Source organism: Arachis ipaensis, chromosome B10, assembly GCF_000816755.2.
Source record: "Arachis ipaensis cultivar K30076 chromosome B10, Araip1.1, whole genome shotgun sequence".
Lineage (NCBI taxonomy): Eukaryota > Viridiplantae > Streptophyta > Magnoliopsida > Fabales > Fabaceae > Arachis > Arachis ipaensis.
The window spans coordinates 8,766,289-8,771,806 of NC_029794.2; positions in this window are offsets into that span (position 1 = coordinate 8,766,289).

The following is a 5,518-nucleotide window of genomic DNA, read 5'->3' on the forward strand; positions in this document are numbered from 1 at the left end:
TTAATTCAAAATCAAAAGTAATAATGACTTATTCAATTTAGCATTTATAACAATAAATGAGATCACCATTATATAAGTCATTTAATTTAAAATAACATAATTTGTGATTATAATTAATATATGTATTGCTCACAAACAAATTAGAAAATTAAATAATTTCCTAACAATCTTCCACTTGAGCTATACATATATTCTTTCTTGACATAATCACATCTTATAAACTTTATGCGCGCATCTGAATGCTATTTCTCTCATTACTTTAACAATCTGGTCCGTCTCATACATTAGATATGGAACTACCGCAGCTTTTATCACATTAATGTCGTGACTAAACCACGACAATCACCATCCTAATATACTTAACGACATAGATCGAATTTGGATGAGTAATACGGAAATTACATGCCAAGTGATCTCATGCATGTCTATTTCCAGCTGGTCCAACTTTAAAACTTTATTGAGACCAAACACAAAACAAATGTTGCAAGATGAACATTTCACATAACATGAAATAAACCATCAACTTAATTCTGGAGAAAAATAATTCAATTATCTGTCATAGGACATATAGCATAAAATAAACTCCCACTAAACCAAGACATCACAAATATTAACACCCATCTGAGCAGTGTGCTTATGAAAGACTTTAGAGATCAATTCTTTGGTCAGTGAGTCTGCTAGCATATACTCTGTTCCTATATGTTCTATGGAAATCTATTTTTTCTTAACCTTTCTCCTTGACAACTAAGAGCTTGATGTCTATATGCTTCGATTTTGTCAAACTCTTATTGTTATTGGAGTATAGTACTGCTGACTTATTATTACAAAATATCTTTAATGGCCTTTCAATGTCATTTACTATATGAAGCTCAGTGACAAAGTTTTACAACCATATGCCATGAAATCGGAAATAGAGTACCCAATGATCTCCAAATTTTCTTATCTCCGATAATAAGCATGTAATTATTTATTCTCTTTAGATAACGCATCATGCGTTTTAATAGCTATCCAATGATTCATGCCCAGATTGCTTAAGTATTTACCCAATACTCTCACTATAAATGATATATCGGGATGTATGTAGACTTGAGCATACATTAAGCTCCCTAATGCTGATGCATAAGGTTTATCATGCATTGATGTCCTCTCAAGATCATTTTTAGGGCACAGCTTGAGACTGAACTTGTCTCCTTTAGTTACGGGTGTGTCCATTGGTCTACAACTTTTCATGCCATATCTACTTAAAATCTTTTCGATATAGTTCTTTTATGATAATCCAAGAATACATTGAGAGCAATCTCTTAGTATCTCGATTCCTAATACAAAAGAGGTATCACCAAGATATTTCATTTCGAATTTGTCCGATAGAAATTTCTTAGTTTTATGCAACAAGCCTATATCGTTACTGGCAAGTAGAATGTCATCAACATATAAGACTAAAAAGATGTATTTACTCCCACTGAACTTGCGGTATACACACTCATCTATGATATTTACCTCAAAACCATATGAGATAATGACTTGATGAAACTTGTGAAACCATTGACGGGAAGCTTGTTTGAGATCATAGATGGATTTTCTCCTTTTTTTTGTTGGATCTCCTTAATGATACTTCTTGATATTGTTGAGCTTGCTGTATGGGTTGTGGTTGAGAAGGATTCTCATTATTTTGCCTGTATTGTAGCAGTATCTTGAGCAACAATGATATTTTCATTATTCTTTTGTACTGTAACTAGATCTACAATAGAATTCTCATTGTACTCTTGTACTATAACTGTATCTTGAACAATAATAGGCACAAAGACTTAATCATTGTCCGTTATAGAATCCTCATCAAAAGCAACATTCCTAATATTTTCTTGCCCCCCAAACTCAACATCCTCAAGAAATCTCGCATTTTCTGTTTAAAAAAAAAGACTTTGATGCAGGATTGTAAAACTTGTACCCCCGTGAACACTCAGCGTAACCAAGAAAGTAGTAACTAATTGTCCTTGAGTCCAATTTTCTTTCATACGGCCTATAAGGTCGCGCCTTAGCTGGACATCCCTAAATATGCAAATGCTTTATACTGGTCATTTTCCCAGTCCAAATTTCATATGGAGTTTTGTTAACTGCTTTGCTTGGCACCCTATTAAGAATATACACTGCAATCATTAATGCTTCTCCCCAGAGTGATTCAGGTAAGGAAGAATGACTAATCATACTTCTCACCATATTCTTAAGAGTTTGGTTCCTATGCTCTGCAATACTATTCATGCTAGGTTTGCCTGGCATGGTGTATTGCAAAACAATATCGCACTCCTCTAGGAAAAGAGCAAAAGTCCCGGGACGTTGCTCACCTAAACCGTCATATTTTTCGTAGTATTCACCACTACAATCAGATTTGACAGCTTTAATTTTCTTCCCAAGTTGAAGTTCAACTTCAGCTTTGAAATTCATGAAAACATCCAAGGCTTTGGACTTTTCATGAATTAAATATAGATACCCGTAACGAGAGTAATCATCTATGAACGTAATAAAGTACCATTGTCCATTTCATGAGACAGTAGGGAGTGAGCCACATATATCGATATGTATCAGTTCTAAGATATCTTTAACTCTCTCGGCACCTAATGTCCTTTCGTTTGTCATTTTTTTGTTTATGCACTCAATGCAAACTTCAAAGTCCGCCAAATTTAGGGGTCGAAAAATTTCATCCGACACGAGCTATTAAATTTTCTGTTTAGATATGTGACCTAGGCGTTTGTGCCATAATGATGCCAAATTCTCATTTAATTTTTGTTTTCTACCTGTTTGCAGTATTTCATTATTATAGGAATTCAAATCAAACCTATATAGATTATCCACCAAACAACCAGAGTAAATATTATTCGAATTATAAAAGAGACTGACTTTATTATTTTCGAATGAACAAAAATAACCTGATTTGTCCAAACGAAAAATAGAAATTAAATTCTGTCTAAATGACGATGCATAAAATGTCTCTAATAAATCCAAGTAAAATCCACTCGTGGAACATAATCTAAAGGTTCCTATAGCTTCGAATGCAACTATATTGCTGTCTGCCACATAGATGTATCTTTCAACATCACTTGGCGGTCGGTTTCACAGGCAACCTTGCATAGTAACACTTACATGAGTAGTAGCAACAGAATCTACCCACCAAGTATCAACAGGTGCATAACTTAAACTAGCCTCAGAACAAATGAAAGTAAGAATTATACCCTTCTTTACACGCCAAGTGGCATATTTGGTACAATCCTTCTTCATGTGTCCCACCTTCTTACAGAAGAAACAAGTTGAAATTTGATCCTGTTTCTTACCCTTTTTCTGTTGAGAAGGCATATCTGTAGTAGTATCACGCTTTCTTTTATACTAAGAAGATGAAGCCATGTGAGCACTTTCAGTCTTATCTTACTATAGCCTCTCTTCTTCTTGCACACAGTGAGATATAAGCTCATTTAAGGACCATATGTCTTTTAGAGTGTTATAACTCACTTTGAATTGCCCAAAGTGTGCAAGAAGGGAGATCAAAATGAAATGCACGAGTAAATCTTTAGACAACTCTAACTTTAGTGCTTTCAATTTTTAAAGCAAAATGAGACATTTTCATAATGTACTCTTTTATGTTCCCTTCACCTTTATACCTCATGGAGACAAGTTTGCTCAAAAGTCTACTTGCCTCCACCTTTTCATTCTTAGTAAAGAATTTTTCATTATCTTACAGGAACTGTTCGACATCTTTATTCTCAGTAATTGAGTCTCAAAACTTCTCAGGAATTGAGCATTTCATGATCATAATGCTCATTTGATTGGATCTCTCCCACTTCTCTATTTTAACCTCATTGAAATTTTATCGGGTGGAAGTAAGTTTCTCCTCTTGAAGAGCTATATCCAGATCCATATAACTAAGGAAAATCTCCACATTATCCTTCCAAACCTTAAAGTTTAAACTATTCAGCATAGGAATACTGTTATTGTGTAGAAACATTGGCAGCTGAAGCTATAGTTTCTTTATTAGAACAAAAAAGGAACATGCAGTATTAGTTAAATAATGGAAAAAAAATTCATATTAAGATATCTAGAACAACATTAATTTTTAATATTTGGATAGAAAATTAACTGTAAGTGATACTCTCATTGCAGTAATAAAATATTGTCAAAATTCCTGTCACACATTAAGCCTTTCTTTGGACCGACTAAATGCACACATGAAAATTTAAACTTCGCAACCTATTTATTACCGCATATATTTTCTATTAATTAGCCAAACAATAACCTTCTTTTGGGCCGACTATTGACTGCATAATTAATAAAAAATAAACAAAAGTGTGCAATGCTTATTATTTGGCCACACAATAAACTTTCTTTGGACCGATTATTGTCCGCATAACTAATAAGCATTACTTTATTCATAATTAGCTACCCAAACATGTATTTACCATCAATATGTGTATATAATTCGGTCAAATATAGACCTTCCTTTGGGCTGACCAATATTCGCATGAATTACATATCACCATGTTCCTAATGTTTTAAATAAATCAATTTTTACAAAAGAGGCTACTTTGGCAGCATAATGTTCAATCAATTTATTCCAAAATCAAATCTTTATAAAATAGGTGGGTATAATAATCCAAATTGTTACTAATTTCTTTATGTAACAATTAAAAAAATATTTAAATCACAAAAGGAATTACATCTTAATGGTATCTTTTTAGATCTTAAAAAAAAGACATAATTATAACTATTTAACAAATTTTTATGCCAAAATTTTTTTGATCCATTAAGATTAGAATCAATCATTATGATTCAATCCACGTAAAACAAAAAAAAACAATAAACTTGGCAAAAGAATGAATCCATATAAAATGGTATAAAAAAAGTATAAACAAATGAAGAACTCCTTTTTTTTTCTTTTAAAAAAAATTTGGATTCATATCCACAGATTAAATCACAGTGTATACAAAAAAAATTTATGGTAAATATGTTAAATCTATGGATGTGCATTGTTCATGATTAAGAAATTAATTAAATTCTTTTAATTTTATTAACATGTGCTACACAATCCAAAAGCAACACATATTTGGATATAATCTCATAGACTCAAATTAAGATTAAAATTGAAATAAAATAAATTTATAATTTTTTAATGATTTAATTATAGACGGCTCTAATACCATTTGTTGGATTTTTTTTGGAATTTTTCTCTGAATTTCTTAACCCAAAGATTAAAATTAAGATTAAAATTAAAATAAAATAAATTTATAATTTCTTAATGATTTAATTATAGACGGCTCTAATACTACTTGTTGAAATTTTTTTTGAAATTTTTCTAGAATTCCTTAACCCAAAGATTATTCGTGTTAAATCATTAAGAAAGAAAATACTTGAATGCGGAAGCGTACTGAATTCATAAACATGAATCATGATTGGAAGAGTTTGGATCTTGTGGTTCTTTCGATCTTCCTCAACCAAAGCATTATGTATTTCTAAGTGGCTGAATTGCAACTTCTCT